Here is a 21,415-nt window from a genome sequence, read left to right on the forward strand (position 1 = left end):
ACCTACTAGGAGGTGACTCACAGCACATTTGATACAGCTAGAAGTCACTGCTGGCTTTTCCATAGCGATGACCAGAGGGACTGCTGTGTAATGGACTGACTTTTGTCTTTATGGTCCATTCAGTCTTGCTTCTTCCTTGCTGAAATGGTCAACAAAGGTCCCATTGATAAAGATGAGACTTTTAATAATGCTGAGAAGCCTGCTGAAACTGGGAAGGTATTGAAACTGGCATACTGTTTCCATGTGTGCATAGGAAGAGCGTATGTAATCAAAGAGATTATAGTCTGATTAAAAGAAGATAGCAGGCAGTACAGTGGGTCACCCTGGAGAAAAGATAAAATGCACTGTAACGTATCGCACCAAGAGTCCACAATAGAAGCAAGGAGTGAACTGAAAAATACCTCCTACCCCATGTTAGAACCACAAAGTTCTCTTTTGGTTGAGGTACTTCCTTCTCCATGACTAATGTGATTTATCAGACTCACTTGAAGTCCTGATGTCATCCTAGCTACACCTATAGGGTGCTGCAGACCTGGCCATTTTCAATGGAATACAAAATATGTTTATTTTTTCAAGAAGTCACAGAATCCAAAAACTTCTCTGTTATTGTTTGTGGTGTTTCTTTGCTTCAGATAAGTCCAGTCAAACTCCCCACGGATGTGGAGAGATAAGTTAAAAAAATGCTTTCCCTGCTCCTTGGGATAACTTCTGAGTAAAGATCTGTGTATCTGTTAGCATTGGTTCCCCTTTTTTTACATGTAGCTGTCTGGACACATGGCTCTAAGCCCCAGACTCTTAGCCCCTAGAGGCCTGAGATACATGAGTACACTGCCTCTCTGTGTGTTAGGAAACTTGTCTCCTGTGCTAATGCCACACCATTAGGAGCAGCAATCTCATGAGATTCCAGCTCCTCTGCAGCTGCTTCTGCGGACAGCCTCCTGGGTAAGCTGGGACATTGCCAAGCGAGTAATAGCAATCCTTCACAAATTCTTCTGGTTTGGGATTAAGAGAAGGGGAAATAAATGGGAAAAGTGGTCTAATTTCCGTAATTATAGCAAACAAATGTGCATGTTTCAGCTGTGCAGAGCAGAGGATTCCCACAGTTAGCTTGCCTGAGTTCCACCACAGCAGTAGTACGGCTTTCCAGCCCATGTGCATTTGCCGCTTAGCTCATTAAACTAAAATCCTGAATACCTCTCTGCCTTTCTGCTGTGCCAGTCTAAATTTGAACCTTAGGTCTGTTTCTCCTGGTTTTTTTTAACCAGGATCTCAGCTCCATGGTCCTGGTTGACCCACTCCCCCCTGCTGTGCTTCCCCAGTGTCTTCCCACTTCTGAAGCGAGGGAGATTGGGAGTATTTTCATGGGAACAGAGAGGGAGGGGAGTGGCCACTTTTGGTTCTCTTTTGGTCTTTTTAGAAACAAACAAACAAAACTTTCCTGAAACGTTGTAACGTTTCTGTGGGATTTCTCTCCCATCCGCTCCCCCCAGTTATTGTAACTACATTCCTTCTTTGTCAACATTCCCAAGATGTGCAGAGTTGCGTGATACTAATAATGCCCAAACCCATATAATTCTGAAATATTTAATGGAAATAAGTTCTTCCATTAGGCTTTTCATAGTGTGCAAGTGGACCAGTTCTGCAGTCCAGATTTTGTATTTTGCTGCTGATGTGAAATTGATCTTATTTTGCCCTTTAAAAGAATAAAATTACAACATCTTTCAATATCTAGGTTAGCATCTCACTACTAATTTGAAAACTCTGTAAATTTTAACAGGGATCAGAATATTAGGAAGCCAATGTAATACGGTACCAGCTGTGAGGAAGCAGCCCTTTTGGAAAGATTAATAGAGAAACTATGTTGAATTATTTTTTTCATAGACATTTAAAACAGTGCGTGTTAGAAATTGCTTTATCTTTGGAGGGAAGCGTGACACTGGTACCTCCTGGAAAAAGCAATATGTTGGCTGTGCTCCAAACAAAGTGACATTGTAGGAAAGAAAGAGCTATTCTTCCTACCTGTTTTTTTTCCTTTGGGCATATGAGAACTCTTGCTTCATAAGACTTAAAATTTTACTGATCTAATAGATTGTTGAGCTACTTGTCTATTCTCGTGTTTTTTTGGCCCTTTAAAGGCACAGTGAGTCTGTGAAATACTTTCTTGGAAAGGCTTACCCTACCATTGGTTCAGTAGGCTAAAATCTAGAACAGCCTCAGTGTGATTACTTCCACGTTTGTCAATGTAGGAATATTGTCTTAACAGTAATGATGCATAAAATAGGATCAGAAGTGCTGTTGTTGCCACAGAGAAGTTTATTTTGCTGTAACATAGCAGTTAAAGGATTATCTTTATGTGGTGTAGATATTGGTTGTGGGTGATTTCTGTGGTCTACCTAAATATTTATTAATATTTATTAAGTTTAAAAACTTTCTTGGAGAAATCAAAAATGCAGGATACACAGTATCAAATTCAATTTTAATAACAGCTCTCTTTTCCATATTGCCTTAATTAACTTACTTTCAAGTTTTAACCTGTTAGATTCAGTAATTCCCTATTGGCTGTCATGCTGCTTGCATTTTGGTGTCATCTCCTTTTCTTCATGGTATTCATGCACAAAATTTTAAATAATTTCTGTCTTTCTGTGGGGTTCTATTATATGGGCTGGGGAAACCAAGAGCAAATCAGATAGGTTTCAGTCCAAAACTGTTTCAGTGACTGATTGTATGTCACCCTTGTACATGAAACATCCAGACCTGTAAGCATAGGTTTGCAGTGCCATTTAGGTTCCTTGGGAATTTTACCCCATCTACTATGACAGAAAGCACCACAGGTCCTATGTCATATTTGCCAGCCACATGTAGGTGTTTTAGATAACATTCTCCTCACATGGCTGTGTGGGCTAACCCTCAGGAATCAAATGCCATCCAGAGAGTCTCTACAGAACTATTTCTGTCCTAACGAGTGAGTGAATGTGTGTGTGTATGTGAACATATGTATGTAGAAATGTTTTTTGAATGTGATTATAAGGCTGAGATCAAGCTTGGAGTATTCAGTGCATGAAGAGTAGATATTTAAAAGTGAATACATGCCATGTGCATGCAGAAGTAACTGAACTGCGCCGACACACCAGCGCATGAGGCAAATAAACTTCTGCTGCATGGCATTTTCAAGGGCCGAGCCTAAATTGCAGACTGAGTAACAGATAAATGATTCTGAAGGTGTTGGCCACTGGAGGTACAGTTGCTTTCCTCTCCATACCTCTCTCCTGTTTGGGATGCTGCTGTTCCGTGTTGTCTCCTGTGCTACACCAGCTTGCCATGTGACAGCCTCCCTGTATCTGTTTCCAGTGAGTCACCCTGCTTGCTCACCGGCATGTGCATTTCTGCTGCCGCTTCAGTGCACTGCATTAACTTACATTGGAGGACCAGTTTCAGTTTGGAAGCTTGGCAAGCCAGTGCCTGTTTAACTTTGTATGGTTCCAAAGAGCTTGTAAATCTTCATATTGCTGATAATTTAAGATAGAGTCCAATGTTTCACAGACATGGCTGCTCCTCTGCAGTTCTATGCCCTCTCCTTTCTTTGCCTTTTTTAAATCTTGCCTTTGGTTTGCTGGTACTCACTTGCAAAATGAGAACAATGAATTGAGTTTCCCTGAGATGGAACTAAACCTTGGGCCAGTTCTGGAAAGGAGTAAGAGAGAGGAGATTGCTGCCACCTCAGGTCTCCTCTTTTGAGTGGCACCTGCTATTCCAGGCCTGCAGCCCTTGAGCTTCACTGTGCTGCTTTTGTTACTGAATCCACCTGATTCTGGGAGATACCAGCTGAAGCTTGGGTCTATATAGCAGCGAAACCAGGCAGGCTCAGTTGGGTTTTGTTGTAGAGACGTGCCCCTTTTTGTGAGTTGGTGTATAAGTCTGCATAAACAAAAGTATTTAATTTTATATATTTTTGTAAATATGGGCTTTACAGACTTAGTAGTGGTAGCATGTGTTCAACTTTGGGGACGAGCAAGGGACATATAATATTTGATGTTTTCTACAGCCAGCTGTGGTCTAAATCACTCACTTGCTGTTTGATCTCTTAGTAAGAAACTCGAATTACAGATGTCCTTTGAGCATGGAGAAATAACAGACTTCTGCTGTGAATTGCCCACAAGATACGCTTTTTTTGAACATTGACCATAATAGACATTACAGATCAACCATGCAAGTGGAGTTTATTCTTTCCTTACTGGAATAATCTGCCTGGTTCTTTGTTCATATGTTTGCTCAGTTTAATCTGAAGTCTTAATAGTTGGTATCTTAAGCCAACAAGAAATCTAGTAGTAAGCACAAAATCATGCTTTTTTCCAAGGTCATTTTCCATCTCTTTTATTTCAGAGAAAAGTTTTCTTTCCTTTCCCCTTCTTTTCCTACCAGTGACTCACTCTTGGAATTGAAAACCAGTGAAATCCAGTATAAAGGAGTAAAGTACTGTGAGGGATACATATAACGCTCACTGTACAAGCAGCAAACTCACAAGCTGATTACTCACAACCGCCTTAAGTTGGTGGAGCATTTTGCAATTTCATTTGCAATCTGCTTGTACAGAAGGGATTCCAGGTCACTGGCCCTGTCATCACAGCAATTGTTGTTCCTAACCCCTGTAACCTTTTGTGATGCTAGTATGTGGATCGCCCAGACAGTGCCTTCCATGTGTTGCTTTGCTTCTATAAAAGCAGAAAGAACTATCTGCAGAGCAAAGATCTGTCCCACTACAGCTGACTTTACAAAACCATTGCAGTCTTTTTATCTGCTACAGGCTTTGCAGGAGCACAGTCTGCATCTGAATGCATTAGAAAAATCTTTCCTGCCTTGGGTTTGCCTGCTAATTTGAACAGAGTTCATTGTCCAGTGCTTACCAACGTCTTCAGGTAGAGCTGACAAGCAGCAAGGCACAAAGCTGCTTTATTTAGAATTGCTTTTCTGTCTTTTGTACTTCATGCATGTATCAGTATGGACTATATGGCATACCCTTAATGTGTTGCTTGGTTACTGATGTATTAATCCCAGTAACTGGATCTACTGACCACAAGATGTGGTATCCCAACATTTCCTGCTTCCTTGATTCTGGATTCCTGCTGCATGGGGTTCTCCATCTTCCAGTTTGCACCTTATTTCTGCTTTGAATTTATCTTGCTCCTACCTTTGGTTCTTGCTATGTCTTGCCAACCCATTAGAAAGCTGTCCTAGTGCCTGTTACCTATGGTCAGCTTTACACTCAATTTTATCTTGGTGGGTGGAGCAAACGATTCTCTTTGAGCCTTTGTTTCTTCAGTCTGAAGATCTTTTTTGTGACACTTTTCTTCATCGTTTTAGCACCCATCTTTACATTTGCCCTCCTACTTTGCTTGTCCTTCATCCCCCCGCAGGAATTACTTCAGTGTCAGTAGTACTTCAGCGTCAGTCTTGTGAGTGTCACCAGTACAGGTAAAATCACTTCTTTGCTGCAGATTACCACTTTAGCCAGTTGTGTATGCTGCAGTCATGTCATCCTGTTTTTCTAAGAATCTTGGTGAATTCAATTTGCATGTCATTTTTGAGCCCTAGATCTGCTGAAGCTCTTTCAGTGCAGTCCTCATTGTGCAGACGTGGTCACTGTTTCTTGCACTGAGACATCCATTCAGCAGCTGTCAGGATGATAAAACGTTATTTCAACAAGCCCAGTTCTGTAGGTGACTTAGATTATTTTATGTTGTGGGTGTAGATTTGATTTAATGTCCTTCACTATCAGGGCAAACAATCTATTGAGTTCTATTTTGTGTTAGACAGACCCTTAAATAGATACAAACAAGAGTAACTCTGCTCAATCAATAGAGCGACATACCATAAAAGAGGGAATCAGGGCCTGTATACAGCCTTTCTTTTTTATTTATATTATCTCAGAGTATGAGATGTCATGGTTTTCTAGCTATTAGGAATGGGAAACTTAAAGGCCTTTTGTATATTTTTATTATGTGCTTTCTCTTTTTTTTGCTTGAGTGTGTGCAAATCTCGATGATACTGAGCATAATGCAATATATTACTAAATTTGCTGTTATAAACATGCAGACTTTATGCAAAACTGGAACAGAACTGGTCAGCAAAGTGCCAGATGAGCTGTGTAAATCTGAACTCCAGTGTTCTAAGTGTGACATAGAATAGTTAATTGTTCTCTAAATTCTTTCTCTTTGATGAGCAGAATTGTTAAATTTTTTTTTGAGTAAGACTAATGGTATTTTGAGTCTGCTGATATTGGCACTAGATAAACAATGTTATAAGCTATTATTATTGCCAGTATTTTACTCTTGTTTTGTAACTGGTACTAGTGAAGCAGGAGCTGAAAGCTGTAAGGCTTTAAAAGGTTACTCCTACATGTTTGGGTAACATGTAGTGCCAGCAACCATATCTATTGTGGGTGCTTTTTTTCACTGGAATTACTAAAAGTGCACCTTAGTTTTTTTTTGGTCTCTGAAAGGCTCCAGCTGAAGGGAGGCTGTAGTTGCAGTAAGTGATACAGCGAGATCCCCAATGTGAGTGGTGTTGCAGATTTGGCTATGCATGACTCACTGACTGTCATTCCAGACTCCTCAGTAAATCTGCTTTGCTAGGGGAAGAAAAATACTCTGCTCATAAGCTTTGAGTACTTGCAGTGTGCCAACTGGCTATTTTGTGAGGGCTGCTGGCTTTTCACTGAACCTGCCTCAGCCTTAGAGTCGTGGTTTCAAAATAATGATATTCAGGCAGAGAATTTAAATACTTAGAGCCAAATAAATAGGAAAAGAAAAAAGGTAGGGGGTGTTGTTTTTTAGTATTTGGATGTGTAAAAAATAGACAGCTTTGATTAATTCCTTAAGTACAATTTTAGCCATCATTTTTCATGAGCAGTGTATGGGATGGGCACCTCTGCACTCCCGAAAAAGTTGAAGCTATGAACTTATTCCTTGGTTATTGTTTTGGGCTAGCTGTCTTGTATTACAGCAGAATAAAAGCATGCACAGATAGAGTATGTACCTGGTCCTATTTTCACGTCAGGGTAAGCTGCTCAATATTCTCTCTTGTTCTGTGACTGTTCCGTGCCCTCCATGATACAGCATCCCAATCCTGTTAGACTAGAAATGATTTTTTGATAATTTCAGATATTTTATCTGTCGTCTTTCTACAACAGCCTTCTTTCCTAGGGAGGCTTCTTAGGCCAAAAGATGACAATAAAATACGTTAAACATGTTTCCTCCATAGGGCCCCCAGTATGCTTGGGGAACTTTAAACCATTTGGGGTGAAGTATTTGCAATGAAGTATTTGAGTAGGAGCAAATCTGAATGTTTTTAGCATACTTAGAGTAGTGGTTGAAGGTACAGCATTCTCGAGAAAGCAACAAAGTAAGAATAGCGTTGTCTTCAACAAATAAATAAATAAATAAATACCTTGTCATGCATACTCACTGCCCAACTGCAGAAGAACAGTTAGCACTTTTGCTTGATTTAGCACCAGTAAGATTTTCAATTTATCACTCCTCCAACTCCTTTTTCTTCCAGTCCAGCAGTCCCTAAACCACCCTGACAGGTTTTACTCTGGCTTTGGGTAGTCAGATATTTTGAATTCATATCCCTAATTGAAAAAAATATAAGATAAATCAGATATTTTGAATTCATATCCCTAATTGAAAAAAAAGAAAATAATCAGGATGAAGCATGAGGATTGCTTGGTCAATGTTTAGCAGTATGTGTTTAGTAAGGTGCATTGCCCAATTTTTAGTGGTTTTAATCAGTTGATGGTTTTTAGCAGATTTTTATGTAGTTGTTAGAACTACATAATGTTGGGACTCAAGGGTACTGATGAAGTATCATCTCTGTTGGAAATTCTTTGCCTTTAATATAATACAACAGCAAGGTCCAGGAGTATACTGTATCCAGAGGTAACAGGGAGATTTGCTCCAGAGTGCAAGGTTAAAGTGCAAGGTTAAATTTTTAGCTGCACAAATAAAGCAAAAAGTTCTTGTAGGCTTTAGGTAGCCCAAGAATTCATGTAATAATTGTGGTTATAGCTGTAGTTGAGAGTCTGTTATAAGATAAGATTACAGATTCAAAGCAAGAGGCTTGGAACAAGAAGCTTTGGCTACTGAACAGAGAGGAAGCTCTGTCACTGCTGTCACACACTCACAGCTGTGTCTCAGTGGCCAGTCACAGCAGGACACCAGAGTTATGGTTACCACAGGCCAGTGGAAGATGCTTTCTGTCTCAGCAGTTGCTAAGAGGGTGAGAGGTCCTACAGATCTGTAGTGTAGCTTCTGAAGCCTCTCAGCCTGCTTGTCCTTGCCACAGCCAGATAAGGGAATGCTGATAATGGTGTTATCATTGTGGGAGTGGTCACCAGCATCATTATAACTCCATCCAGAGGGTGGGTTTTAATGTCCTTCTAAACTCATTTGGGTGGCTTGCCTGTGTTATCTTCTCCTGAGAAGCCTGCATTTCAGGTAAACTTGAGGAATGTCTTCATGTTCTGTTGAAAAGAGATAGTATTTGATGGAACTTTTTTTTTCCTCTTGGAGTGTTTCCTCAGGCTTGTTCTGAACCAGCAGAAGTTTTGATGTGCAGTGGTGGTGGGGGAAGGTCATTGTCATAGGCTGAGATAAATGGGTGCTGAAAAGAGTGGGGAACACCACTGAAAGTAGAGTTTCTTTCCATCTCTCACTTACACCTTCCTAATATTTTTATTACCCTGACTGGCATTTCTGAGTTGGCTGAAGTAGGCTGAGCTGGATTAACAAAAAATTCAACTAAAAGCAGTATTTTTTGCAAGTGTTGTTTTTGGGCAGATTAGTTTCTTAATCTAACTCAGCAAGTTACTGCATCAGTGATGGTGCTGGCACAAGGGGAGTGAAGGAAACTCCCAGGAAAGGAGGGTTTGACAGAATCCTCTGGCAATAGCCTACATCTGTGCCAGCTTCATGTGCTTGCTGTGGGGCTGTGATTTGACAAGTTAACTGATTTTTGAGTCCTGGTAGTGGCTATGGCCACATCCTGTGAGAGGCTTGTCTGAAATAATTTAGCTCCATTGGTTCAGTTTTGTTGAAAAGATACTTGATGTCTTAACTTTGTACTGGCAGGTTTTTAGTCAGTTCGGGTATAACTTGTCCTTTAACAACCACTCTAAAGCTGGTGCAAACTTCACCTCCAGCTCATTTAGTCCTGACTCGTGCTGTTCAGTGTTCAGTCATGTGCATGGCTTTTGCCTGCAAAAGGCAGGCTGTGATGTGAGAACAGTCCTTGGAATCCAGGTGCATTGCACTGGAGGGAGCGCCTGCACTCCTCCTGCAGAGCTGCTGATAACCTGCCTTTCCCTCGTTGTCTGCACGTGTCACATGCAGCCTGCCTCACCAAAAGAAACAAAACCCCAGCCTGGATTCGCACAGACTCTAATGAGGTAAATAAAAATGCAGTTTCTAAATTAGGGTTGGTCATCCACTGATAAGCTCTTAAAAGCTTGCTGATCTGTGCTTTGTTTAAACACACCTTCCTTTGCTCTGAACTTTGCACTAGAGAGATTGCTTTGGTTTCTTAGTGCCCAAGGTAGTGCATGAAAACAGTACTGGGAATGTCACATTCCCAGTATAGTCAGAACAGCTTGCATGATTACCTATAGGAAACACAGCCTAACTTTCAACTTCAGTAATATTTTCTGGTTTAAGAGTAAAAAAGACTAAGATATTAAATATCCAGGACATTTTACAAATACAAATAATTGATAATACTATGTACTAATGAAAATGTCCAAGCATCTGTCCAGTGCCTGCCTTCCCTTTTCTGAAAAGGGTGTTTACACTGTGATTGTTCTCCTTTGAGGTGAAAGCTAAGAAAGGGACTGTATTTGTTTGAAATCCTTACTGTGGATGGATTTACATCTTCCTTACAAGAACAAACTAACACAGAGTCTTTTTTTCCTCCTAATAAGTAGGAGCTGCTTATGAAAGTTTATGGGAAACGATGAGCTTCATGCTGTGAAAGCTGGTATTTGGCACTTTGGACTTGAAATTAGAAAACAGCTTATGAAGATGTATGGTATTAAAATTCATGTGATTTGTCACAGTGTTTATGTTTTTTTGGTCTTGCTTGAGTTTTTGAAGAGATGATTTCAGAAAGGTTTGTCATCCTCTCTTGGGGAATATAAGGAAAACATTAACTTACATATTTTTGCTCATGTCTGTTTGCAGAACTATTTGATATGGATCTCAGTAAACGCAGACCTCAGTATGCTTGTTAAAAATTCTTTTTATTTCAAATATATGTGTAAACTTAATCTCTGGCATTCTGATCAGGCATAAATTGAGTTTTGGTTGTATGATTTTGCAGAAGTTGCTAACTGAGATCAAGTTAGCTAGCAGGTGAGAGTTAGCTAGGGTGAAAAAATGCATCTGGAGCCAGACTGTTGGTCAGCACAGGGCTGTGCCAGTGAGAAGTGGGGCGTGGGACAGGATGGAACGAGATGAAGTGGGGTGAGCACCAACATAAGCAACCTTAAATGACAGTTTTTTCAAACCTTTCAAACTGAGTACTGTAGTCTCAGCTTGTGTGTAAAAGTTTGTAGGAGCCTGGAACAGATTCTTGGCTGTCTTTTAGCACCAGGAGTACTCCTTCCTTATGAATGCTGGGTTTCCTCCTGGAAGACAGATTACTGGGCTGTGGTGAGTGGTGGCACATCTCCCCTGCACTGTGCTCAGACTGTAGCCCAGCACCAGCATCACCCCATCAGACAGTTGTGTAGCTGTATTCATATGAATTTGAGCCTAGGCTGAAAAACCTTCCCTTCATCCTACCTTGGTCTTCAGCCTTCTGATTTCATTTTTCCCCCATGTGTGGGAGGGTGTGGACACAGGTGCACAGCCTCTGATTCTGGACAAGGTTGGTGCCTTTTGTATTGTGCTCTGTTATGTTAGTCTCCTGAAGTTTTTTTGAGCCACTATTTCTTTCTCACCCTCCAAGTTGTCATATAAATATAAAAATGTATAAAGTATAAAAAAATATAAAAAGCATAAAAATGTAATTCAGTTTTGATCCAGAGGAGCTTCAATATTTAAGAAGTATTTCTTCAGGTAGATTATCTTGCACGAATCACTAGGAACAGATACTGTTCTTATTAAATAGAAGAATCAAGGTTACATCTGCTGTCCTGGTTTCAGCAGGGAGAGTTAATTTTCCCTTTAGTGGCTGGCACAGTGCTGTGTTTAGAATCAGTACAAGAATAATGTCAATAACACACTGATGTTTTAGTTGTTGCTCAGTAGTGCTTACTGTAAGTCAAGGGCTTTTCAGTTTCCTGTGCTCAGTAAGCAGGTGAGTAGGAAGCTGGGAGAGGGCAAGGCCAGGACAGCTGACATGAACTGGACAAAGGGATATTCCATACCACAGAGTGTCATGTTCAGTATATAAACTGGGAGGAGTTGGCCAGGAGGGGCTGATCACTGCTCGGGCATGGGCTGGGCATTGGTCAGTGGGGGTGATCAACTGTATTGTGCATCACTTATGTTTTCCACTGTGTTTTTACTCCATTATGCCACCACACAGTTGACATGAAAAAGTATTCTGTTTCTATTTCAGTTGACATTAGAAGGACTCTGGACTTGCTAAACATGTTTCATACTTATCCTTTTTTTTTTTATGCATTACTTATTTTTTAATTGAAAGATACATTTATGCCAGTATAGTCTTTGCATCCTTATGGAATGATTTTCTGTCTGGTGTTAAGAACTTTTAGTCACTTGCTTGTAGTTTAAATTATAGCAGGATTCCTCTGAGGACTGATGAAATTGATCTGAGTCAAATTATTAGTATGAAGTTAGATTTTTTTTTTACTTAACGTGGAAAATTGAAACTTTTTGGGTAAACATATCCTGAAAGCATAAGATACTTTTGCAAGTAGAATGAATACTTCGCCCAGTAACTAGTAAGGGAATTGTAGTATTTTAAAGGTTTGATTTTTATTGTTAACTATTACTTTGGTTGTGTGCCTTGTTGTTAGCTAGCCAGAGATGAACCTTTGTCCCATTTCAAGCTGCTGCTCTCACAAGAAACCATTGCTAGTACTTTAAACAAGGAAATGACTTAAAATAAGTCCCAACATGCCTTGTCATCTTCAAGAGAAAGATTTTAATTTAGTGATATGTGAGCTGCCCTGTGGCTGACCTCACTAGCTCTGGAGGTGTAGAGCATGAGTTTCCCAGGTCTTTTTCCTGATCCCTTAGTACGATGTATCCATCACTGATAGCATGGGTCAAACAATAGCTTGGTAGTTTTACCTCAGGAAGTCCACCATCACCAAAAGCTTTTCTAGCTTTGTGAGTCCATGTGTCATCCAGTTTGCTTCCAGCTGGCTGCCATCAGAGAAGAATGTGAGAGTGGGACTACAGTGAATTGTCATGGGATGTTCAGCTGTTCCAGGCTGCTAAGAGGAGATACATATCTATTTAGTTTCTTAAGGAGGAAGCTTGTGACCCTAAGAGCAGAGGAGGATATTGCTTTGTGTTTCTCCATTACGGAGGATCCGTCATGCCACAGATTTTGCTTTCTCAGAGCGTCTGCTTTGCATGTTTGTCACCAACCCGCTGTTGCTCTGCAGGTGGGAGTTTGCCTGCTTATCTGCCTGAGTGAGAACTTCATAACACTGAGAAAATTGTTAAAGTTAAGGAGATATGAGGACCATGTCTTGCATGTTCCTTCAGCCAGGTACACCAGGGTCTGCTGGCCTCTGATTTTCTGGCTTGATAGTTTGGAAGAAGGGCAAGGTGCCTGGCATATCCAGTTATGGCAGGCTTAGTGGACAGATGTGACCCCATATACTGGGGTTTCCTTAAAGGATGCCTTGCAATAGGATGCATTAGGATACTAATTACCTCTGGGATTAAATGGGATTAAGGAAAAACTAATTACAAGGTCCATCCCAAGACCTTTGAACAGTAACAGTTCAACCTTTGAACAGTAACAGTTCTGGGAACTCGAGTCTTCTACTATGTCAAGATTACTGAGCAATGTTTTTTGGGAAGTAGTTTAACTACTTGAAGGATGACTGTGTTACTTCGCATGTCTGCTGGGGGAAGAAAACCTAGCCATTGGCTGGAGGCATAGTGCTGAGGTGATGCTGATGCTGTTTCCATGGATGTAGACCCATCACTGTCTCTGAATTGTTCTCTGCTGTGGCCTCAGAGAGTTAACTGTTGTGCTGGGCTGGTGGCATGATTTAGTTGTACCTTTAGTTGGCTCTGCTCAGTGTTACCACGTGATCCTCTGCGAGTCCTGGTAGCAATTTCCCATTAGTAAAGAGACACCTTTGCCCTCCCCTGGATTGGACTGGATGTACAACAGGCTGGCTGCCTTACTGCTTGTGCTGACTTGGTGGAGCCTGCCGGTAAGGATGGGGAGATTCCAGGGTCTGGCATATGGTTGGTTGGGCTGTGGATTTAGGCTGCTCAGAGAAGTGTTGGCCTTATGTGAGGTGAGATGGCCTGGAGGTGTTGTGCTTGGGGGCAGCCCCTGGGGCACTCTGAGGTTGCACAGGAGTGAAGCTTGTATGACAAAGGAGGAGCTGGAACTAAAGCACTGCTTTGTCACTCTTGATGAAGAGGCAGCTTCATTACTTCATTACGTCATTGTTTACAACAGTAGTGTACATACTGGTAGTAAAGGTCATATTTATTCTGAGAGGGCATTGTACAAATAATTCTGATTTACTTCCCAGTGAGGTGCCATGAGACAACAAAAAAGGGAAAATTTAGCCAGTTGCCTAGAGGGCAGAGTCATTGAAAATGTCCCAAAATTCTTTACTGGACCTTCCTGAACTTCAAAGATGAAGAAGATTAGAGCATGTCTGGTGCAAGCACTCAACAGGGGTGGCAGAAGCTGTAAAGTACACACACAAGTTTTGCATTTAGGGAACTGAGAATTGAGAAAATAGTATAATTTAGGTATATGGACGTTTGTCCTTCTTTGAAAATCTCCTTTTCATCTTTATGTTAAAATATGTTGTAAATTTCCTGTTATAGAGTTTCTACATCAGTTGCTATTGCTCTGTTGACTTTCATTGTAAGTTTTAAACTATTTTCATGCTGACAAGTGTGTGATTCCATTTCTGTGTCAGTCTGTCAGCACTTCTATAGTTCTTTACAAATGACTTTGTCCAGGTGCTTTGTTTTGGCAAAGGAATTATTCTTTATCCTCTGAGATAGAATTGGCTACTTATATGATCAAATATTTCTTGTATCCACATAAAATTTTAAGGCTGCGAGTGTGCATTTTCAGTGCAGGCAGTATTGAAAAGGAGTTTACTTTAATACCTCTGGTAGGAAGGGACTTAACTTTGTCACCCTGTCTGAGCTCAGAGGATGTATTTGTCACTGAGCTCTGGCCCAGAGATGTTCAGTCCCCTCATCACCTCCCTTTGCTGTTGCTATGGACTGATTATCCAGTTTTTAGGGTGTATGGACACTCACTTCAGTGCTGGAAAGCCAGCAGGATGCTGCCCAGGGCTGAGGAGAGGACAGAGTGGTCAGGCAGTGCAACTGGGAAGCAGGGAGTGAAGGACTCCTGGGTCACCCTGCAGCTCCTGCTCTGGTTGGCCTCACACCTGGTTCCCTTTACTCCTGGAAATGTCTCTGCTCTGTGCACCAGGGTCAGGCCCATTCAGGGTGCCTTCCCTTCTTCCACCCACATACTCCCTGCCCTTTCCCCCAAATTGCAGGCTTAGGTCACTGTCATAATATGCTATTTTCAATTTAATTGAAATGGAGTTTTCATATATGACTTAATATTGCAGGCAGCAAATTTTTTTTTTTTTATTTCCCCGTGTATGTATTGTATCGTACAAGAACATATGGTATTCATTTTGAGATGTGTCTCATAAGGGGAAGTACAGCTGTCTAGCATGAGGAGCTTGGTCCTGTAACTAAAAATCATGGATAGCAATACGCATGAGTGCTCTAACATTGCCCTTGTTTTTCTCTACACAGTGGCAAAAGAAAATATGAATTTGTATTTATAGAAGCATCTGCATATGGATTGTGCCTTACTTCAGGTTTAATGTACTATATGTGAAATATTATATTTCATTTTCCTTGATTATTACTGGGATCTATAATTGTAGCTACTTAGTATTACAAATAGGTGCTATTTTTGCCCTCTTTATGCAAAGGAATATGTCTGAAGTTAAAGATAGAACCTCTAGGTTAATGGGGAATGTAATTTTTACTTGCATTTTTTGCTGGCAATTAGCCCTCCACTGAAGTATTTTGTTTGGGAATGCATAGTAAGAGTTATGGCTAATATTAATGATGCAATGATGTTGAAAAGCCAGATTCATGGTGTCTCACACAATGGATCAATTTCTTTCAAAATAGACTGATATCTTTTTAGAACAATCATCATGGAAAATGTTCTCAGCTGGAAAACCACGTAGGGCACTGCATGTTAACTTACAAACCAATATCTTTCATGTTTTTAAGATGCTGGTAAATAAAGGGATGTTGGTTAGGGAGGAAGGCAAAGAATTTTCCTAAATAATTTGTATTAAGAGACATCAACTAGATAATTTGTAAATCTAAACACAGACTTTTTTTTTACTACCTGTATTTAATATTGAAATACCAGAATCCTTGGAGATTCCATCTGCATCCTCTTTGATGAGTGTAATTTAAAGTAAAGTTGGTAAAAGCTCTTTTGGTTTGGTTTTTTTTTTCCTTTTTTTGTCATTTTACTAGCAGCACTTTTTCTTTTCAACTGCAGAGCAAGTAGTGATTGTCATACTTCTCTTTCTGACCAGACTTGTACAATCCCTCTTGCTGCCTTAAAATATGACAGCAGTCTTCCCTAACTGTATTAAGTTTTCATGCACTCTCTACCTAGGTACCCACCTGGAATGGAGACTGCTTACACTAAAATCACATTTAAAAGTAAAGAGTAAAAAAATGGAATGCTGGTAGTGGAAATGAGAAACAAGGACTACATGTGTGAAACTGTGATCAAATAATAATAAAATAACACATGAGATGGGTTTTTTAGGGTTTGTTTTTTCATTTTGAATGGTTATTTCTGTTAAATGATCAATATTTAATTTGGATGTTTTGTTTATTTTTCTCTTAATCTCCAATGTTCATTTCATGTCTGTTTTCCCTCTGTTGTTTGGCTTCTGTTATGTTCTCTTTCCCCCCCTCGCCCCTCTCCTGGAACAAAACCTCTTTCAGATCCTTTTCGTTGAAGTTTTGGTTTTGTATTCAAGCCCTGGAGCTCATAGCTTGTGGACAGGTATCACAGCAGTGAGCTCTGTGGTAGGCTGCCTTCCACATTTGCACACAAACACATCTGTATATCCAGACTGGTAGCTCTACATCTGTATTTGTAATTTGTAGGTGAAGGGACATACCTACACATACAAGTACCAGCAAAGCTTTGCAGGGGCCTCGTTGAAAAAAATACACATTTTTATGTCTTTTCTGCTGATGTTCAGAAGACAGATGTAGCAACAAAGGATGACAGAGAGAAAGAAAATCTGTGATCCTGAGCTGCTTCCTGCTTGCTTGGTTGCCTACTGACATTTAAGACCTACCCAAGAAAAATGAGGAGGAAAGGAGTATATCAATGTAATTTTGGTTTGTTTAATGAGTTCCTTGCTTGCTCATAGGATGAGAAGCCTTTATAAGTGCTCATTAGCACTGGTAACAGAGCATAGGTTGGCTTGGGTCTGCAGTACTCTTCTGCAGACAGTTCAGCTGTTGCAACGCTGGAGCAGGTATTTCCCAGGAATATTTGCTTAGAAGAAGGAATTTGATAGGGAAGGAGATGTTGCAGACACTCACAGCTTTAGCAGTTGCCCTGAAAGATAAAAAGTCAAAATTGCCGCGGAGTGCACTTTTAAGCCTCTTTTCTTTTGCTGAGGTGGGAATGGGCTTCTCCACTGCCTTCTTTGTGCAGTGGGTCTGTGGGGAGGGGTGTGGAGGAAACAGCTGGATCAGGGCACATCTGCATTGCCCTTTGCTCCTGCTGTGCACGCCCTGCCTGCCTCCTGTTAAAGGAATTTCTCAGAGCAGGTTTGCCTCATGTGTGGAGGCGTGTACAGCATTGTGTGTTAGCTCCTCTGGCAGTAGGTGAAATCCCAGCCACCACTTTTGAAGCTGTTTGCAAATGCCACTTTCCATATGCTGAGCCTGAACTAAACCCAGATGGTCCATTCCTTGCAGCATCCTTGAGGCCTCCCTCTCTCCTATCCCTTTGCTGTTAAGCATCTCTCTTATTTTTTGCTTCTGAACAGACCTGTATCCCTCAGAATCCTTGAGTGCTGGCCCACCTTGCTCGTGCTGCTCTCCTCAGCCCTTCCTGCATCCTCCTCTCCCTCCCTTGTGCAGCTTCTCTGAAACCAGTTTTATCTGCTTTATCTTACTGGGTCTTTGTTGGTGGTTTGTTTGGACAATGAAAGACGTTTCCTTACAAAACATCTTTAGATTCCTGCATGAATTTCTTCTTTGGGATTGCTCATAAAATTCATTTACAATTTATTCTGAATGTAAGGATTATATTGTAATAAATTGCCTGTGAATGCATGCCAATTCCCTTCAAGCATAAACAAAATTACTGAGTGGTGCTGTAAGCCTTACATTGGCAAGTAACAGGGTTATAGGCCTAACTAAGAGGTCCTTTAAAATGGTAAGAGCTAATGATTTTAGAGAACTAATTGCTTTTAAGGGCACAAAAGTAACCCCAGTATAATTTCATGGCTATAACTGTACTTTACTAAATAGTCTTTGTATTTGCCAGGATATCTTAAATTGGGCTTTGTTGCCATGCTTATTTTTTCCAGCGTGAAAAGAAAAATAAATTATTTAAATCTTTCCTCTCTGCCTCTCAATAATGGAATTACAAATACTGTATCTGTTTCACTTCCTCGTTTATTCTCTTTGATATTGGTGGAGCCTGAAGTGGTCTCACACAGGCTTTATTTTCTTCTTTGGGGTAAGATTAGTTCCAGTGGTTTTCTTGGAAGATTACAGAAAAAAGTGTAGTTTTAAAATGTGTATTATATGCTTGAGTATTTTCCCAATAAGCAGCATGAGGGTGGTTACAGGGAACATATTTTTCCCATATTTTTGTCATTCATATGAATTGTAGAGAATTAAAAGAATCAAAATTACAAATGAAAACAGCTGTGCCCATATGAAGCCAGGTGATATAGAAGGCATTTGGAAGGAATGAGAAAGGTAGGTCAGTTGACCATGGGACAGAGCCAAAAATGTGACAAAGGAGATTCATATGAGGCCCTTCTTGTTCTTATTTTCCTAGCTGTAGGCAATTTTTCTTTTTTTTTAACTATAGGTTTAAACACAATAAGGGTTGACCATAAGGGAAATATAATGAGTGTTTGTTGAGTTTGGAAATCGACTTCTGTTTTCATTCAGTGGGAGTTGGGACAGGGTGAGCTGTTCCAGCTTTTTCAAAGGTGTGTGTGACTTGAAAACCAGCTCCTAATGTGGTGCTTCTTTTGTGATTTTACCTATACAGGTCACCCACATTCCATTGTCCCTTTGTTTTCCCTGCTGGATTTTGCTCTCTGGGAATAGCTGATTTTCTGAAATGTGTGATTTGGAACAGAAATGGATAAGTGTGTGCAAAAAATAGGAATGTGAATCCTAAGCCTCTAAGAGTCTTCATTCAAATGAGAATTAAGAGGGTCAGAATGTCAGGACCCAAGACAATTCAGTTGACTTCATTTTTTACAGAAGTAAAACCAAAACCAATTTCTCCTCATACTTTTCAGTTTAGCTAGATTGTGATAATTTCATTGCAGGTCTGATAATACATTATGTCATAATGTTTTGGGGTATTAAATAATCTCCAAATCTGAGTCCTTGAGAATCTCCTTTTTCTAAAAGAAACAAGCAGGCTTCTGCATATTATTGTTGTAGAATAAAGATAAAAGCATGCATTGAGTTGAACAGCTTGAATGCTGGAATGCAGCAGTACCCCCAAAACCAAGGAAACACAGCTGATGCAGTCATCTTGTGGGGAGAGGCTTTATGGCTGTACTCGTCAGTCCTGAATTCTTTTTCGCTTTGTGTAGAGTGGAACAAGGTCATGTTTTTCCTGAAACAACCTGAGATGGCTTAGCAAATAACTCCTTTGGCAACTGTCCAAATGTGTGGCTGTTACAGTTCTAGCACCTCTTTTCATTCACATCATATGTGGGGTGCCAGTGATCTGTAACAGAACCACAGAATCACAGGATATGCTGAGTTGGAAGGGTCCCACAAGGATCATTGAGTCCAACTCCTGGCCCTGCACAGAACATCCCCAAGAGTCACACCATGTGCCTGAGAGCACTGTCCAAATGCTTCTTGAACTCTGTCAGGCTTGGTGCTGTGACCACTTCCCAGGGGAGCCTGTTCCAGTGCCCAACCACCCTCTCCACCCTGGGTGAAAAACCTTTTCCTGATACGCAACCTAAATGCCCCCGACACAACTTCAGGCCATTTCCTCAGGTCCTGTCACTGGTCACCCCCAAAAAGAGTTCAGTGTCTGCTCTTCCTCTTCCCCCCGCAAGGAAGCTCTAACTGCAATGAGGTCTCCCTTCAGTCTCCGCCAGGATGAACAGACCAAGTGACCTCAGCTGTGCCTTATGCAGCTTCCCCTCAAGACCCTTTGCCATCTTCGTTGCCCTCCTTTGGGTGCTCTCTAATAGTTTAAAATCATTCTTGTATTCTGACTGTGCATATATCCTGATTGTGACTGAACCTGCACACAATGTTCAAGGTGAGTTTATTATTCATTTTAGATACAGTATGTAAATTTATTAGCTTACCATATTTATAATTTATGTCATTGGAAGTGGAAAACAGAGTCCAAATGTAGGAACATGAGGTCCTGTCAAAGGAAACGTCATGAAATATTTTAATCTTCTTAGAAATGCTGCATATAGTTCAGGCAGATTAAGTTTTGGCATCGTACCTGGAATCTGCCATTTTCTGGTGCAGTGGATCAGAACGTAAAGTGTAATAGCCTGTGCCATTGCCACAGTTTCTTTCCTGTTTTCTTCAGCAAGTGGCTGGGGTTGGGAAAGTAGTAAGGTTATGTGCATGAAAGTTAAAAAAAATAAATCTTTTATAAATAGTAATAGGGATGTGGCTGGAAGCAATATGGTGTGTGTGTATATATATATATATATATATCTTTTTAAACTTAGAGTCTGGCAGCCCTAACTTTGGCCTGTTTTGTATTTATTATTCATGGAGGGATTTAAAATGCCAGTTGGTGGACTTTTCTGTATTTTTGGTTTTGTTTGGTTTTGGTTTTCTTTGTTGGTTTTTTTGTCATTGTTGTTAATCTCCAGAGCAGTTTTGAGCAGGTATTAACAGCAGCTGATGGTATTACAAAAAATCCTGGGAGATCTGATTCTCTTTGCTCAGCCTTTTTTATGTTAATTTAGAAATGGAGTGCTGTTTTATACCTTCTCTGCAATCACTTTGTACTCTTTGGAAAAACAGAGCTTTGCCTCAGTTCCTACTTCTCTGGCTTTTCTTTGGAGCTTAAGGGGGATTTTGGGGAAGTTTGATGGCATTTGACATTCAAAATGTTCCATAAGGTTACAGAGTAGCCAAAATGAAATTATTTGATGTGGGAGAAAAAGAATGCTAAGTGTCACTTCATGAAAAATACTGTTAAATTATGTTGCTTCCTTACTGTTATTTTTCCATGTTCTATATGATGCTCTTGAAAAGTCTGAATTGCAGGAGAGTTTGCAATCAGTCATGGAAAGAGTATATGTCTCAAAAGGTAGAAAAGAAAGGATGCAGCTGTTCCAGTACGTGACAAGGTTTAGAAGGTAGAATGAAAAGCAGCCATACAAGCCCACACTGAGGTTTCTCTAATGCCTTGTAAAAGCCATGAAGCACTTTAAGGGTGTTAAGAAGCATTTTTGCATTGTTCTGGACACCAAATGTCCAGACTTGGTCTTGCTCAAGGTTTACCTGTTATTTCTGAAAGGTTATGATACTGGCTTTTGTTTGCAACGGGAGGTTTTAACTATCAATTAAATTTAAAAACTCCTCTTTTAATATATCAATTCTTGTAAAAAAATGACATTTTCATTTTTAAAAAATAATTTATTTTATTTTAGGTAGTGTCACTACTCTGTGGCTTTATGTAAAATCCAGTTATTTTAGGATGACCTGCTTTGATAGCCACACCAATTCCAATTTGTTGTTTTTTTTAAACAAAAGAAGGCTCTTTGAAAAATGTTAAAAACTCCACTGCAAAATGGTTGATAGTGTGTCAAAAGTGTCTCAAACATTGGGTTGAAACCCCTAGGATAAGCGATTTGGTAACAAAAACACTGTCCTGGTTTAGAGCAAATTTGGGAGAGAATCCC

At 40.3% G+C, this 21,415-nt stretch overlaps 1 protein-coding gene across 2 annotated transcripts in view; it reads left to right on the forward strand.

The window, feature by feature from the left end:
* ARHGAP18 (Rho GTPase activating protein 18) overlaps positions 1 to 21,415 on the forward strand; it is a 95,391-nt gene that overhangs the window by 27,569 nt on the left and 46,407 nt on the right. The window lies entirely within an intron of this gene.

Source organism: Molothrus ater, chromosome 3 (assembly GCF_012460135.2).
Source record: "Molothrus ater isolate BHLD 08-10-18 breed brown headed cowbird chromosome 3, BPBGC_Mater_1.1, whole genome shotgun sequence".
In the NCBI taxonomy this organism is placed as follows: domain Eukaryota; kingdom Metazoa; phylum Chordata; class Aves; order Passeriformes; family Icteridae; genus Molothrus; species Molothrus ater.